Raw genomic sequence first — 18,484 nt, forward strand, 5'->3', positions numbered from 1 at the left:
GCTGGGAATTAGTGACAAAAAAAAAAAACAACAAAAAAAAAAAAGAAGGAAAAGGACAACCAAAAGCGAGGGACTTCCCCCTAAATCACCAGTCTCCACACAGAACCGCTTTGCTGTCCTGCAGGGGGCTAATGAGGAAGCGCACTCGAGCCAGAAACAGCCGGCTGATGCACTGCTAAAGAAGATCTCTGCTGCCAGGAAAAAGCGGCGGGTCGTAGTAGTAGGGGACTCTACACTGAAAGGGACAGAAGCACTCGTCTGCCGTCCAGACCCTGTCTCAAGGGAGGTGTGTTGCCTACCGGGGGCACGGATCAGCAATTTGGCAGAGAGGCTGCCTGCTCTAGTAAGTCCCACGGATTATTACCCACTCCTGGTGATGCATGTGGGTGCTAGGGACATAGATAGTAGCAGCCTGGGGAACATAAAGAAGGACTACAGAGCCCCAGGAGAGGTGGTTAGGGGCTCTGGAGCTCAGGTGGTCTTTTCATCAATTCTCCAGGGTACAGGAGGGGACCTAAAAAAAGCTAGGAGGATTGGCCAGGTTAATAAATGGTTAAAAGGGTGGTGGCATAGTCAGGGGTTCGGGTGTCTTGAACATGGGACCCAAGCTTGTAGGCCAGGTCTAGTGGTGGCTGGTGGAGCTGCTCTGATAAGGGAAAGAGCAGTTTTGGCAGGAGGCTTGCAAGGCTGGTCAAGGAGGCTTTAAACTAGATGTGTTGGGGGAGGGGAGCATCATTCCATTCCAACACACCCAGTCAGTTGCCAGAATAAATGCCTGGAGCAATGTAGAGATATCCCAGCTGCTCCAGCCAATGAGCCGGCTTCAGTTGGAGCTCAGCTCAGATGCCTCTATACAAATGCCCGCAGAATGGGGAACAAACAAGAGGAATTAGAGACGTGTACGTGTCTATGGGGGTATGGTATAATAGGCATCACAGAAACATGGTGGGATGGCTCCTACGACTGGAGTGTCGGAATGGAAGGTTACAGGCTCTTTAGGAAGGACAAGCCTGGCAGGCGGGGAGGGGGAGTTGCCCTTCATGTTAGGGATAGGCTGGAGAGTATGGAATTCTGTCTGGGGACAGGTGAGCAGTCCACAGAGAGTTTGTGGGTCAGGGTTAAAGGGAACATAGCTATGGGAGACATTACTGTGGGTATCTGTTACAGACCGCCTGATCAAGGAGAACCTGCAGATGAAGCACTCTATAGACAGATAGGAAAAGCCTCATGCTCGCAGGCCCTTGTTCTCATGGGTGACTTCAACCACCCTGACATCTGTTGGAAGGACGGTACGGCCCGGCACAAGCAATCCAGCAGGTTCCTCAATTGTGTAGAAGACAACTTCCTTCTGCAAGTAATAGAGGAGCCGACAAGGAGAGGTGCCATGCTTGACCTCGTGCTCACCAACAGGGAAGGGCTCGTTGGAAATGTGACGGTCCAGGGCAGCCTTGGATGCAGCGATCATGAGATGCTTGAATTTGAGATCCTCAGGACAGTGAGAAGAGCGTGCAGCAAGCTCACTGGCCTGGACTTCAAAAGAGCAGACTTTGACCTCTTCAGGAACCTGCTTCAGAAGGTTCCATGGGATACAGCCCTAGAGGGCAGAGGGGCCCAAGACTGTTGGTTGATATTCAAGGATCACCTGCTACAAGCTCAGGAGTGTTGCATCCCAACCAGAAGGAAGTGCAGCAGGAGGGCCAGGAGACCTCCTTGGATGGATAAGGAGCTGCTGAGGAAAATTCAATTGAAAAAAAGAGGCTTATAATAAGTGGAAGCAAGGACAGGTGGCATGGGAAGAGTACAGGGATGTTGTCCGAGAGGCTAGGGACCAGGTTAGGAAAGCTAAGGCCCAGTTAGAATTCAACTTAGCTAGAGGTATTAAAGATAACAGGAAGGGATTCTACAGGGACATAACAAATAAAAAACAGACTAGGGAGAATGTAGGCCCCCTCAGGAAGCTCTCGGGAGAAGTGGCTACACAGGATTTGGAGAAGGCTGAGGTTCTGAATGACTTCTTTGCCTCGGTCTTCACTGGCAAAGGCTCTGACTGCACCACCCAAGTCTTGGAAGGCAGATGCAGGGACTGTGAGAATGAAGACCTTGAGCCCACTGTAGGAGAGGATCTTGTTTGAGACCATCTTAAAAATCTGAACGTGCACAAGTCCATGGGTCCTGATGAGATTCATCCACAGGTCCTGAAGGAGCTGGCAAATGAAGTTGCGAAGCCACTGGCCATCATGTTTGAGAAATCCTGGCAGTCAGGTGAAGTTTCCAATGACTGGAAAAAGGGAAATATAACCCCCATTTTCAAGAAGGGGAAAATGGATGACCCGGGGAATTACAGACCAGTCAGTCTCACCTCTGTGCCTGGCAAAATCTTGGAGCAGATTCTCCTGGAAGGCATGCTGAGGCACATGAAAAGCAACAAGGTGCTTGGTGACAGCCAGCATGGCTCCACTAAGGGGAAATCCTGCCTGACCAATTTGGTGGCCTTCTATGATGGGGCTACAGAACTGATGGACAGTGGTAGAGCAGTTGATGTCATCTACCTGGACTTGTGTAAAGCATTCGACACTGTCCCACACGACATCCTTGTCTCTAAATTGGAGAGACATCAATTTGAGGGATGGACCACTCGGTGGGTAAAGAACTGGCTGGATGGCCGCACACAAAGAGTTGTGGTCAATGGCTCAATGTCCGGCTGGAGACCAGTAACGAGTGGTGTCCCTCAGGGATCGGTGTTGGGACCGGTCTTGTTTAACATCTTTGTCACTGACATGGACAGTGGGATTGAGTGCGCCCTCAGCAAGTTTGCCGATGACACCAAGCTGTGTGGTTCAGTTGATACCCTGGAGGGAAGGAATGGCATCCAGAGGGACCTCGACACGCTTGTGAGGTGGGCTGATGCCAACCTCATGAGGTTTAAGCATGACAAGTGCAAGGTCCTGGACCTGGGTCAGAGCAATCCCAGGCACAGCTACAGGTTGGGCAGAGAAGAGATTCAGAGCAGCCCTGCGGAGAAGGACTTGGGAGCACTGGTCGATGAGAAAATGAACATGAGCCGGCTTCAGTGTGCGCTTGCAGCCCAGAAAACCAGCCACATCCTGGGCTGCATTAAAAGGAGCATGACCAGCAGGTCGAAGGAGATGATCCTGCCCCTCTACTCTGCTCTCAGGAGACCTCACCTGGAGTATTGTGTGCAGTTCTGGTGTCTTCAACATAAAAAGGACATGGAACTGTTGGAACAAGTCCAGAGAAGGGCCACAAGGATGATCAGGGGACTGGAGCACCTCCTGTATGAAGACAGGCTGAGGAAGTTGGAGCTGTTCAGCCTGGAGAAGAGAAGGCTGCGTGGAGACATAGCAGCCTTCCAGTATCTGAAGGGGGCCTATAGGGATTCTGGAGAGGGACTCTTCATTAGGGACTGTAGTGACAGGACAAGGGGTAATGGCTTAAAACTTAAACAGGGGAAGTTTAGGTTGGATATAAGAAGGAAATTCTTTCCTGTGAGAGTGGTGAGGCACTGGAACAGGTTGCCCAGGGAGGTTGTGAATGCTCCATCCCTGGCATTGTTCAAGGCCAGGTTGGACAAGGCCTTGGGTGATATGATTTAACGTAAGGTGTCCCTGCCCACGGCAGGGGGTTGGAACTAGATGATCCTTTCCAACCCTAACGATTCTATGGTTCTATGAAATGTTCCTTAAATGCTTTTTCTCTGTTTTTTTCGCTGTGTCTTTATTGAACCTTCTTCTGACTTTGGGTCATATGCTGCTTTTGTAATGAGGACATACCGAGAAGGCAAACACCACTGCAGTGTTACTAGACTTTTGCCAGGATTTGCTTTGTTGTCTGGGAATGAATCGCTATATTCGTTGTTAACTCTTGGTACAAAGGTATTTGTACAGATTTTATTTTCCCTCACTGGGAGTATCTTATTTTGGGTTGTTTTTTGGTTGGTTGGTTGTTTTTTTTTCCCCACAATCCATTTACATTCATTCTTTATCATCTGATCATATTTTTACATTTCACATAATTTTTAGTGCTGTTATTTTTAAACATTTTAAGGGCTCTTTATTCATCCATAACCACCTCTCACTATGTTTTGCATCCTACCCATTCTTTGCATTAGGGGAGTTTACTTCTCTGTGTATAATACCATCTATGAAGATCACCTGCCTGCTTTGAATTGCACTATATTCACCAGAGATCCTTACCTACTTCTTTGCTTACCAACTAAATAAGTTCCTTCTTAGTTTTACTCTACTGATCCTTTTCATCCATTCTTTGGAGTGGTGAATGGTATTCTTCATAGTTATTATCTCCCAAATTACTGTTTACCTTTGGATCCTCAGCCAGCTCCTCCTAATTAGCTGGAAAAAAAAGCTGAAATAGTCATTCTTCTAGTTGACTTCTCTTGCTCCTGAGGAAAAAAGTAGAAAGGATTTGGTATATTTCAAAACTTGATGGGTGATTATATTGCTGTGAAGAATTCCTGGAGAAAGCTGAAGGGTTGGAACTGGATGATCATAAGGTCCTTTCCAACCCTAAACATTCTATGATTCTATGATTCTCCATCACCGTCAAATATGGTCTTTTTGACACCTCTGTTGTTCAAAAAACCTCTCTCATTAAGCTGACTAGAGTTTACCATCTCAGATTGTGTCAAAAGGGCTTTTTTTCTCCCACGGGTCTTGCTTCTTACACATGCTGTACAGATCTGATCCTGTATATTCTTACATGAATACCCGATCTGCTTTTTCAGCGATGTTCAGATTCATAGGGCAGGATGTTCTGCATCTACTCTCTCTGCCAGACAAAAAGAGTGGTAGTTGGCTAACTGCATTTGCCAGAGGCCAGGAAACTGATAAGATAGGCCCTGTGTAACTTTGTGAAGAGACAAGATAAAACTCCTGGTGGTTAGGGTACCAAACTGGGAAAAGAGAAGTCTAGGGTCTTTTGCTGAGAAGAATGTGCGGATATGTTACATTAAAGAGCTATTGGAAGAAAAAACCCAAATGCTAGTTATCTTCACAGCAATAATGAGAGCCCAGAATTTATACTCTGCATTAACATCCACTGCCCAGGCATCTCAGCAGTTCTGGGCTTGGTTTAACTACTCTCTTGTCTTTTCCTGAGAAACCTGGGTCATTCAAAGGGACCTGATGATCCCAAGTGCTGCCATTAATCCCACTAGTTACCTTAAGCAGAATTCGTAGCCCTTAAGCATATCACACCTTCATTTTATATTTGAGCTGCTGCAGCATCCACACTACATCAAACCTTGTCAAAGCTCTTAGCTGTTTAAGATATTGGTCAGAGCTTGTGTCAGTGTATGTGAGAGAGAGAAGGAGTGGGGGGAATATGGAGATATTTTCCTTTTTTAGTGTTATTGTCACTGATCTCTCAAGCTTCTCCTCTTGGAGCAGATGCCACACATTCATCTGGGATGAAACAATTCTCTTAATTTCAGACCTAACATCTGCTCTTTCTTGACGGACGACCTGCTCAGCAAATAGACAACAGTTTTCTTACTGTGTGAGACAGAAGATAAGGCTATCCTTTATGTACACTACAGGGAAGCATTTGCCCCTGTTTCTTGCAACTGTTATAGCTGTGACAGATTGGGTTCTTCTGTGTTAAAAACCAAAACCTTCTCCTTTTCCAAGTCAAAGAGTATGGAATTTACATTCATATTATTCATATGTTTTCATCAGTCTCACGATATTGTGCCAGAAAGCAGAAAAAAGAAAAAAAAAACCCAAAACAACAGAATGCTGGTTTAAAGATGAAATCAGGAAGCAATTTTCAGAGTCCTCTAAGATCATGCCTTGAATTTTAATTCCTACAAAAGGAACTAGAATCAGATCTAAGACTTTTTAGTCCAATGATCTTGTGACTGGAAGGGAACACACTTTGAAAGGATGAAAGTAGAGCATAGAGCATTTCTGAATAGTTATGATGCAGGCACAGTAAGGAAATGCAGTTAATTTGAGAGTATTTATGATGCTTCATATGACATTCATAAATCTGTCTAGAGGTTTTTTATTTTTTGGCAGAAACAGTAATAGTTGTAAGTAATTCAGGTTTATAGTACAGCAGTGTGCTCTAGAGAAATAGAAATGGGACTGTAAATTGCCGTGAGTGAGTGCTGGTGCATGTTGATCAGGAAGCATGAATTGGACAGTTTGGGCTTTATAATGAGATGCCAAGCCATCCCTTTAAGCGATTGTTCCTACACTCTTGTTTTCAATGGCATGTACAGCTGCACAATATCAGAAAAGCCTTGGAGCTGTCTGTTTTATACAATGCCATTCATTCACCTCCTGGACTCCTGCACCCCCAACAAAGTCATGCTAAGGAAAGGATCTTAAGGACAAAACAAGTTAGATGGAGATTAATGACAAAGACCTAAAGTCAAAGGTAGCGTAACTGTTGTTTCAGCAGAGAAAAAAACCACATTGCAATGAAGAAGAAGGAAAATAGCAAGTTGCCTGTGGTTGTGGTTACATCAGCTCCATGTAAGCAGTGAAGTATCAGATGCCTGCTGAACAAATAGCATGCTGTCCAAACTCAAGTTACAGGCGATGGGAAAGAGAGGAATGGCTGCGAGTAGGCCAGGTGTTCTTTTAAAAGACTGCTGAGTGGAGCAGCACTGCCATTTAACCTGCTTCCCAAAGCAGGAGCAGGGGTATAAGTAATTGTAGAGTTGTTGCTGAATGCTGTCCCACTCACCATCACTCACCTCTGGTCAGATCAGGAAGCAGCTTTATTTGTGCTTGTTAGGCTGTGGCTAGTTGATGTGTGTATATACAGCCTGAGAATATCAGAAGCAGCAGATAATTACTCCCTCCAACACCTGCAGTGAGTCACTGAACTAACACCTACCATTCAGTACCTGCTAATAGCGCTACCTGTAAAGCCAGGCGACACCGAAGTTTCATAGAAACATAGTGATTTGGGTTGGAAAGGACCTTAAGATCCTCTAGTTCCAACCTCCCTGCCATGGGCAGGGACATCTCACAATAAACAATGTCATCCAAGACTCCATTCAACCTGGCCTTGAACACTTCCAGAGGTGGAGCATTTGCAACTTCCTTAGGAAACCTGTTCCAGTGCCTCACCACCCTTACAGTAAAGAACTTCCTTATATCTAACCTGAACTTCCTCTGCTTTAGTTTAAACCCATTCCCCCTCATCCTATTGCTACAGTCCCTGATGAAGAGTCCTTCTCCAGCATCCTTGTAGGCCCCCTTCAGATTACGAGAAGGGTGCCATGAGATCTCCACGCTTCTCTCTTTCTCATTCACTACCTTCCTGCTTCTTTTTGGAGCTCAGATTTGCAGTCCCAGTTCTGGGCAGACAACAAAACAGTAGCTAGCAGTGCCAAGGCATTCCTGTCCTGTTGGCTAGCAGGCAGATGGGGATGATCTCCATTTGACCCACCTCTGTCTAAGCAAACTGGTTCCAAAAATATGTGGCTATTTTCAGCAGCTAACTGAAGTTCCAGTTTAACACATCTTGAACAGGCCAGATCCTTGAGGGTCTACTTTTCCTGAAAAGTGAAGGGCAACTTGACTTTTATTGCAACTACGCTTCCTGGAAGTGGAGTTCTCAGTAAACAAAGCCTCCAAAATGACTAGATATTTTTGGAACTCTACTATGGATTTGTGAATTCTTAAACATGTTTTACCTTCCCAGGAAGGGAAATGATGGAGGTGTTGTTTTGTCCATCTCTCTGTCATCACATTAGTACTGTTTAGCTCGATTTTATTCAGTACGAACACGAATGACAGCCTTTAGCTATGTTAAAACAAACTGTCATCCAGAAAGAAAGTTCTCATTGCTCTGAGCCAGATTTTGAAACTACTTAGAGCAGTGTATTTTCTGATTCATTTGAGCTGCTATTGAGCTTTACCCTTGGTGAGACTTAATTTTTATAAACATCTCCAAGAATAGTAAATTATTCATTATCGGGACTTTTTCATTAACTACTGACATATTATTAGTTTCTTTCTGCTCACATGAGAGAAAAATAGGAGTCTATTACACCGAGAGTGAGAAAAGAATAGCTGGCACAATAATTCCATCTATTTCTATGAACATTAAGCATCATTCATAACGTATGATAGCAAATTTTATCTTAAGATTCAGGTCTAGTGATTTACAGTTTTCTTCACATTTTTCAATGTGAAAGCAACTGTTAATTTTACCTAAATGAACTGTATTAAAACAAAACAGAACAAATCATGACTGTTCTCTCTCTATAAGCTATTGTAAATCAGGAACAATCTGCTAAAAGCATTAGACTTGCCTTCATTTGAGTTAGTCCACATGCATGCTAACTTCCTGAAAATGGGTAATCAAGGTGGAAGCATCTAACATTCCCCAGCACAGAGCATGATATTCATGAGTAAAAGAGGTTGATTTGTCAGGTGAACTGAAGCAGCTGAGGAAACAAAAAAGAAAAAAACAACCCCACAACAACCAAAAAACCTCATTGCTTGAAAATTCAGTGTTCCTGCTTTTCCTATTTCAAACAAAAAATCCCCCCCAGAGGTCAATTGTAGGCAAATTTAAAGGGTGTCTGAATTTTCAAGATTTTTAAATATGTGTTTAAAAATAAAGCCAAGTTACAATTTTTAAATGCATGTTGTTTCAAAAGGGGAAGTCAGACTGTTTTCACCACAATATGTAGAAACCAAATGTTTTTTAAAAAGAAATATGTTTTATTTTGGTTAGAATTCTTTCACCAGTTTGAATAGAATTCCTGTTTATTCTCTGTGATTCTAAAACTGGCTTTCTCAGCAAATATGCTATTCTTGACAAAAAAAATCAAGCAACCTTCTCCACTCATGTTCCCCTGCATCAGACGGAAGGAGGTTTTGTTGACATCACCTTAACAACATAGATGTAAATTCTGTATTTCTGTCAAATTTCATGATCGTATCCTACATTTTGGTTCCTCTCCTGGATTATGGGCTTTTTCTAATGAGTAGATCTGATTCATACTGGGTTGTTGAAAAACAGCTTGGGGCATAATATCAGAAATCCCTTGGGAGTTTACAAATTGTCAGACAGATGAAGAAGGCTGCGTGTAGGTTGTTCTTATGACTTCTATATTATTTTTAGGAACTGACACTGAAAACCCCTCGAAGTCATTATGCCTCTTCCATGTTTGTCTTTAGACAGAAATGTAAGTAATTACTGCTTTACAGATGTGTATCTGCTATGGAGTTTCCTATTAAAATTTCTCTTCTGCATTTTCAATTCTCATCTCTGCTCCCTAGTTATTCTTTCTTTCCGAAAAAGTTGTTTTTTGCCTGAAAGAAATATTCACTGGAGGGGAAGGAGGGGGAAGGGAGAATTTTTTATAGATTATGGGCCCACTTAATAAAAAAAGAAATAGAAAAATATGCATAAATCAGCTAAGTCTTTGGAAGCACTGATAAACTTTTTAGTCTCTAAGAATGAGCAGAAAGATTACCTCTTCCAGTGTTACTTTACATACTACATTTCTCTGAATAATCTTCCCATGTTACTAGCAACTAAGAAAACAAAACAAAACAAAAAACCCTCAAAAAAAACCCAAAACAAAATCCTTGAAATAACAAAGTAGGAATCTTGGATCCAGATTAATCCAGAAGTTTTAGCTGCATCCCCTTCATGTGATATTTAAATGTGAATAAGACCCCTTAACACCTCTGCTGAGCAAGGCTTTTTCATTAAAAGTCAAAAGAATTTGAGCTGCTAAGGACTGGACATTCAAATATACCAAGAGGTGGAAAATAGGAACCCAGTTTGACTTTTAGAAGTAGGAACTGGTGAGGTACTTCTGATCTTATATGATTAAAGTAAGGACCTTTGAGAGTCTGATGCTTACCGTAAAATCTCTTTCTAATATCAGATGTATCCTTCTGCCATAGTTACACGATTAAAAAGTAATAACAAAACTAAAAATCATTCTCCAAAAAAAAGTAATCTGAAAGCCACTTCACACATGGAGTCTCCGTCCCATGGTTAGCACAGCTGCTAATGGCAATTTCAGTGGATTCTGAAAAATGCATAGAAAATATTTTAAAGCACATAGCCTAATTAGTGCCCTCACTGGGATCTCCAGCAAGAACACCTACTGACTGAATCTTCTCTTTGAATCAGACCTCAAATAGCTGCTCATATCAGCCAAAAGAAGAAAATTGTTTCAGCATAAGAAATGGAAGTTTAATATTCCTCTTTCAGTGGCAGGAATACCACACTAACCATATTCAGTTGATGTTCTCTGTGTGCATCCAGTCTGTACTAACTGGAAAAATGGCACTTATCTACTGATAAGCCTGTTACCACTCATTGACTTACCTTTGAAAATATGCAGATGTAAGTCAATGAGCCAATGAATATGCAATGCTGATGGATATCACCATGGCTGGGCTGTATCTAAGCTATATTGCTGACCCTCTGGCTTTTCTGAGGTCATAGGTAGGTTAGTGATGTTTTTTCTAGTTGATTATTATTTGTTTGCCAGGTATAGCTCTTTGAAAACAAAGGGCTACAGTAAGGACCGATATCCTCCTGGATCATATTATCAAGTATTTGGCAACTCTCAAAATAAACTGGCAATAATTCAGATTTGCAATACCCTGAAAACCTGTTTAGTCAAGGAGACTTGAAAATATGCGTTCCTTGGTACTATGGCAAGGGTACAGACTAGCAAATGAAAAAACACAGAAGATTAATGAAATCACTTAAATGTTGGTGAAACATTCAAATCATCACAGGGGCATCAAGTTGTCATAATTACTGGCAGGCCAGATTTATATTTCTGAAGTTTAAACAATGACTACCATAAAATTTTCAGTATTTTATAGATTGAAAGACCTTTGCAAATAATTTCTGCTGATTAAGTCTATTTTCTCTGACACTTGTACCAGAAATCATTTTTGTACTCAAGAGGCTCCCAAAATATTATTTCTGGCTTGAAATTGAGATTAAAAATGTCACTCAACAGCAACAACAACAGAGGTTATTTCATAGTCTGGATGGTAAAGATGATTGCTAATGGAGATACAGCATGCAAACTTTCACAGTCAGATCACTGCATTATACGTTGTGGAAATGAAAAACAATGTGACTCAATAGCTTTTCTCTTGGAAAGACTTGCCTGCTTATGAAGTGGAAAATTGTCAAGTAGAAATACCAGTAACAGTGAGTAGATGTCTTTTAAAGTTTTATTCCACACATTTTTCCAGAACTTATTAGACTCGAAAGTATCTTCTTACATAGAAGAGAAACATAATTTTCTTCACTGCTGAAATCCTTTACTAAACAGCAAGGGAGCAGGTATGATCATTGGTCACTCAACTTCACGAGGGAACAACAGAAATACCACCTTCTAGGCCCTTCCATCAGGAAGAACAAGACGTTTCGTGATCATTTTGTCTGCTTTTGTTTTTCCCAGTGATAACAGTGGCTAGAGAGAGAGGCACATTTCTAAAGTTGATTGGACATGATTTATTGCCACAACATTGTAATAGATCCAACAAATGAACAACAAGCATGAAATGAAAGCGCTGCAGGAATGTCTTTGCACACTGAGATCATTGTATGGGAAAAAAAGGGAGAAATATAAAAGGCAGATTAAAGAACATATTGCTCAAAAGGTTTATTTCAAAACTTACAATAAGCCTTAACAATATTTCAAAAGTCACTGTCAGACAATGAATATTTTTGTCCATTTTATTCACTGTGAACTACTTTTTACAGCTGCTGAAATAAATCCTCTAGACATGACCCATAGTGTGTTTTAAACATGACTGTGCACTCTGATGCTTGAACTCACCTTCATACCTGTGTTTTCAGATGCTGAGGAGCAGCTTTGTTTTTCTTCCCTCGCTGACACTTTATGCTTGAAGTGCATAAAGCTCCTCACTAAGACACCAAGGGTTAACATTCCACGTGCAAGAGAGATGAGCCTAAATGTACCTAATGTGCTACCTAGATGTACCTAAAGGGGCCTACAAGAAAGCTGGAGGTGGACTGTTTACAAAGGCATGTAGTGATACGACAGGGGGAATGGCTTTAAACTGAAAGATTTGGATTAGATATTAAGAAGAAATACTCTATTGTGTGAGTGATGAGACATTGAAACAGGCTGTTCAGAGAAGCTGTGGATGCCCCATCCCTGGAAGTGTTCAAGGTCAGGTTGGATGGCGCTCGGAGCAACCTGGTCTAGTGAAAGTTGTCCCTGCCCATGGCAGGGGGTTGGAACTGGGTGAGCTTTAAGGTTTCTTCCAGCCCAAATCATTCTATGATTTTATGATATTAACTTTACTACAGTTAAAAGTTTAGGGGACTCTAGCATCCCATTACCAGTGGGAGCTGTACATACTAAAGATCTCTGGATGCTGTTGTGGTCTGCCTTTTGTTTGGGACGTTTACGTCTCTTTCTTCTCAGTAAGCACTCACCCCACAGGAAGCTGTGTATCTGAGATCACACTCCTGCCCAAAGTAGTTTAGCTTGATTTCTTAAGCACGCATTACAGTTGGATGCTATTTTTGTCCCACCAGGGGTAAGCTGCGCTATCTCCTCCTGTGTGGAAGTGTCATGGGGATATTTTTGTATCTCGCTGGTTGAAGAGGAGTTCTATTTCTCACTCTCATTATCTCAGTCTTTATGGCTTCTTTGCTTTTTGACTTTTCTTTTAATGTGTAAACTTTCTATATCTCTAATCTTTTAATTCTTCATTATCTTTTGGTTCTAGCTGCTTGTGATTAACATCAAAAGAAAAAAAGATGACAGAGAATGGCTAAGCGAGTATGGCAGACTTTTAAATCCCTTAGCAAACTGCTGGTTCCGATATCTTTCGTAATGGATAAAGTAATGATTTTTTTTTCTTTCTGCATATTTAACCTTTAAAATTCCAAATGCTTTATAAAAGAAACAGATTAATCTATAAAATACCAGAAACAGTCAGCTTCACACACTTGCCATACCCTTGCATTGTATGAGATTTTTCCTCGTAGGTTATACTTTCTGAAACCTACCTACAACTTCTTAAAATCAACATCACTCGGGTTGCAAACAGCGTTGTCAATAGAAGGCAGACTGTGCAAAACATCATTATTGGTGTCAGCTAAATTATTACATACTGTGAATGAAACCACTCCTGCCTTACAGTAGCAGGAAAAGATTATATCTACAAAGATCTGATCTACAAAGAAAGAAACTTTGTGTTGGTATGCAGAAGGCCCAAGAGAGTTGTGTTTCTATAGTAACCATAAATGTTTTTTTCTGTCTTTTAACCCATTCCTATCTTACCTTGTTAGTCTGTTTGACATATCTACCTGCATATGCCCAAGTACTAGGATAAACTGCCCCAAGATCTAGAGTTAACGATATGGCAATCAGATGAACTTACATCATGTTCATGACAAATCTGCAAGCCACCAATGACCTGTTAGACTGGCAGTCACAGACCTTGACCCTCTCAGGATGTTTACAGTAGAGGCAATGGACATCAGCAAAAGTAAGAGCTTGCAAAGATACTAACAGAAGTTGGATAACCCACTGAAATAACTGAAGGATTTTCCCTTGTCCTGGGTTCAGCAGTAGCAGTCATTTTTCTCCTTCTTGGTAGCTGGTGCATCACTGTGTTTTTTATTTTCAGACTGGGAACAGCGCTGATAACACCGATGTTTTTAGTTGCTACACAGTCATGTTTACTCTGACCAAGGACTTTCTGAGTCTCATGCTCTGCCATGGAGGAGGGGAACCCGGGAGGAAGCAGAGACAGGACACCTGACCCAAACTGACCAAAGAGGTATTCCATACCACAGCACGTCATGCCCGGTATATAAAATGGGGGCAGTTACCTGGAAGGGCTAGATTGCTGCTAGGGTCAGGCTGGGTATCAGTCAGTAGGTGGTGAGTGGTTGTATTCCCTTCCCTTGTTATTTCCCTCATTATCATTATTATTATTGGTGGCAGCAGCAGTGATTTGTGTTATACCTTAGTTACTGGGCTGTTCTTACCTCAGCCCGTGGGAGTTACATTCTTTCGATTCTCCTCCCCATCTCTCCAGGAGCAGGAGGAGAAAAAAGGGAGGCTGGGGAGTGAGCAAGTGGCTGCGTGGCTCTGAGTTACTGGCTGGGCTTAGACCATGACACCCCTCATGGACAAAGGATACGAAAATCCATCCTTCTTAGGCTAAAATAAATAAATAAATTGTCAGCACCATGGAAAACTTGGAATATAAGGCTTCAGATTGTGCATTCCAGAAATTCAGGATTTGGTCCTTTAGAATATTGTTAATTTATGTACTTGCTTTAAAAAGCACATAGCCTGTAAAGGTGTTAATTCAGTATAACACATTCTGTCTCATGAGATTTATTTAAGTGAAAATGTCATGCTGGTTACATTTAAAATAAAAGTTAATTATAACTACAGGGTTTTTCTTAAGTTTGTTTGATCACTGTGAATTTATCTCAATTACAGACCACTGTAAAATATGCTGTTAGATTTCTGTATTTTTTAGTGCCAAGGCTCACTGGGGTCTATGAGCATGGGCAGACCTATCTTCCTACAGTCCCACAGAGAAAAGATGTATGCAGTAAAACTACAGAGAGAATCCAATCATCACCCACGAAACTTTGAATTTTGAAATTAAGAGTATTTGTACTCAGGCCAAAAATGAAGGGAGAGATTAAGATTACATGAGGGTACATACCTGATCCACCAGAAACCCAAAAGAAGTGGCATTTTTTTTCTCTGAATAGTTTATACTGTTTAGTTAGAAAACACAGGGGGCTGATGAAGGCTGATAGTTGATAGCTCACACTTTGGGCATTCAACAAGGAATCTCACCATTCATTCCCCACATAGTTAATGGGCAGAAGATTGCAATTCAGCCATCCTAAAATGTAAATATGGCTGTGCTTATCTTAAGTTGAAAATACATCAGAAGTTTTTTGTTTGCTTGTTGTGGGTGGCATGGACTTTTTGGTAAGTCATAGGAGAGAAAGGACTTTGCATCTGGCAAATTAGTCATGCATTCTGTTTTGCTTTAAATTTATCTCCTATATCAAGGATGCAAAAGAGGAGAATATTTGCTCCCTTCAAATATCATGGTCACTGGAAAAGAGAGATGAACCCATACATAGTCTCCTTGTATGAGGTAATTTATATTTGATATTGCAAACCAGCTGGAAAAGCAGAACAATATCCACTTCCCTTATTATCTGTTTGCTATTATTAGATCCATCAAGCAGATGATAAAGATTTTTTAATGACAAGGAGAAAAAGTTGTAACTATGATTTCAGGAGAAATTTTTGTAAAAGAAGAGTGGAATTAGAAATGCAATAAACCAAACACACACACACACACAAAGCAACAAACCCCACAAGCCCACCCACCTTTCCTCATCAGATCAAGAAACCTCCTACCTTTTCCTGTACATGACTGATCCAGGTCCACTTTCCTAGAATGGAAAAAGTAGACAAGGCCTTTTTTTTCAATACAAAACACAAATAAAAGTCTGCAGAATCTGTGCATGGATGTCGGAATTCATCATCACTCTGAAGTTGAACGTTACCTGTCTAAGCTCTGATCCTGAGTGCTCATCCAGTTGAATAACTTCAAATGACAGATCTGGGTGAGACCATCAAGGGCCTTGAGACTCATCCACACAGCTACAAGTACCACGCAATAGCCAGCAACTTTCCAGAAGTCCACACAGACTGTTCCCAACTTCTGCCTACCATAAAGCACAGGTTATGTCTCCGCCCCTGTGACAAATCTGAGACCCAAAGCCTGCTATGCTTTTTGCTCTAGGAAAAAACAGGATCATTAACAATGTCCCAGGTCTCTGCAGCTGCATGATAGCTGTATTGGCAGAGTATCAAAGAAAGTGAATCACGCCCTGAGCATGGAGGAAAGCAAAAAATCACAGGGTCCTTGTCATTCTGGTTAGAGGAAAGTTTTTTCCAACCTCAAGATAAAAGGTCTGCTTAAGAAGGAACATGTGAGTGAGATACCACTAACAGGACATTGAAAAGATTCCAGCTGTCACTAGGGCACCAAAATACTCTGCCAGGGGACCTTTTGCAGCTGAAGCTAATCTCTGATGTTTCAGTAGAAAACCAATTTTCTCTGTCTCCCAAAAGCAAAATTTGACATCAAGCAAGAAAATAAGATTTCTTTCTGCTGCTTACAGGCAACAGTAGACCCATGAAGCATGCAGTGACCTAATTAAATATTGTTACAAGCAAAGCATAACAAACTCACCATGATCTGTCTCCTTTCATCCCCTTTTTGGGAAACCAACCAAATTTTCTTACCCTGATATCACAAGGTTTCTTTCAAGTGCCTGTCTCATCCTTTTCCTATCCTACAATCTCCCCTTGAAGAGATCACACTCCAAATTTCCATGATTTAATCTCTTCCACTGAAATAATTCAAGTTCTTCATCTACATGACTAGCTGGGACCTTCTTACAGAACTTCTTTTGCTGTTATAGTCATAAAATCATAGAATAGTTAAGGTTGGAAAGGAACTTAAGATGATCCACTTCCAAGCCCCCTGCCATGGGCAGGGACATCTCACACTAAACCATGTCACCCAAGGCTCTGTCCAGCCTGGCCTTGAACACTGCCAGGGATAGAGCATTCACAACTTCCCTGGGCAACCCATTCCAGTGCCTCACCACCCTCACAGTGAAGAATTTCCTCCTTATATCCAATCTAAACTTTCCCTGTTTAAGTTTTAACCCATTACCCCTTGTCCTATCACTGCAGTGCCTAATGAAGAGTCCCTCCCCAGCATCCCTATAGGCCCCCTTCAGATACTGGAAGGCTGCTGTGAGGTCTCCACGCAGCCTTCTCTTCTCCAGGCTGAACAGTCCCTACTTTCTCAGCCCGTCTTCATACGGGAGGTGCTCCAGTCCCCTGATCATCCTCGTGGCCTCCTCTGGACTTGTTCCAACAGTTCCATGTCCTTTTTATGTTGAGGACACCAGAACTGCACACAATACTCCAGGTGAGGTCTCACGAGAGCAGAGTAGAGGGGCAGGATCACCTCCTTCGACCTGCTGGTCACGCTCCTTTTGATGCGGCCCAGGATACGGTTGGTTTCTGGGCTGCGAGGGCACACTGAAGCCGGCTCATGTTCATTTTCTCATTGACCAACACCCTTCTTCTAATTTTTTGTTTTGAAAGATTTATTCCCAGATCATAGTTCTCTGACTCTATGCTAGTTCCTATTATTATCACCCACATGTAAACATCACCTTCTCAGTCCTCATTTTTCCAGGTTGCCCAAACTGTCCTCTTTTGAACCATTATTTTATAAAAAAATCCTCATTTCCCTAACTGTTCATCCCTATTCATTTTGTTAGACTTTTTTCATGATAGTGAGCAAAACACATCTTTAAAAGTTACAGATAAGCTTTAGCCAACTGTAACTTGTAGAATTAATTTAACACAGCAAGAAAGGTGAGACACATGAGGCCAGAATAAATGAAAGAGTTGATGGGTCCACATAGATTTAAACTTCAGGATATTATGGTCTGAGCTATCTGTGAACCCCTAAGAAAAAATGATTTCAGCAAGACTCGTCTGAAGATTTTCCGCTAAGAAACACATTCTAGAGAAACAGAAAGATTGATGAACACTAACAGTAAATTATAGTGACGCGTCATGGGGCTGTGTGGTTGTGCTAGGTGTCAGCCAGCCTTCAGACATCCTCTCACTTGGCCCTTATGTGCCACTTGTGGATTATGATGTTAGAGATGAAGCTGCAGACATTCATCACTTGCAGTTACTTTTTCATTAAGCTACTTTTGCTTTTGTTAGCCCCTTAAAAAAGAAGAGGGAATTACCTACAGCTCTTGTGGCTGCCCATGTGTATCTTTACTTTTGCAGCTTTTGAATGTGTCCTGCAGTATAAATAAGTTTCCAACCTAATGTGCTAACTGTGTTGAGAGAGTCTAGCTGAAGAGTGTTTTAGAGCTTATGCTTTGACTCCTTGTTGCAACAGATTGCAAAGATAGCTACTGTCAGCTAACAGGTCAATTATTACAATTTAGTATTAATTAGATGGGAGGAAAGTTTGGCATTACAGATGGAAATTATCCATTTCAACAGGAACATATGGAGAGAGACTGCCAGGTCTCCTATTAACTCCACTCATCAGAAAACAGAAGTTTATTTGCCAGAGTTATTTGCCATCACTGATGTCCAAAATGCCATGTTACAGTGTACCTGTTGATTCTGTGCTGGGCAAGGTAACATGTTCAGGAAAACATGCCCACTATCTGCTGGCTTCAACATGGACAGGAGCTCTTCGCAAGCTCTTTTTTGCTATGTGTTTTGAAGTTGTTGTCTCCGTTCTGTGTATCTATGCATTTCCCCCACAGATTTTGACAGTTTCTAGTAACAAGCAAGCACTTAAAGAAGGTTTCTCAAATATTTGTGTTTCATGAAGTTAACTTTCTG

This window comes from Pezoporus wallicus, unplaced genomic scaffold, assembly GCF_028554395.1.
Source record: "Pezoporus wallicus isolate ANWC-B61680 ecotype Strahan unplaced genomic scaffold, APGP_CSIRO_Pwel_v1 contig_7545, whole genome shotgun sequence".
Taxonomy (NCBI): domain Eukaryota; kingdom Metazoa; phylum Chordata; class Aves; order Psittaciformes; family Psittacidae; genus Pezoporus; species Pezoporus wallicus.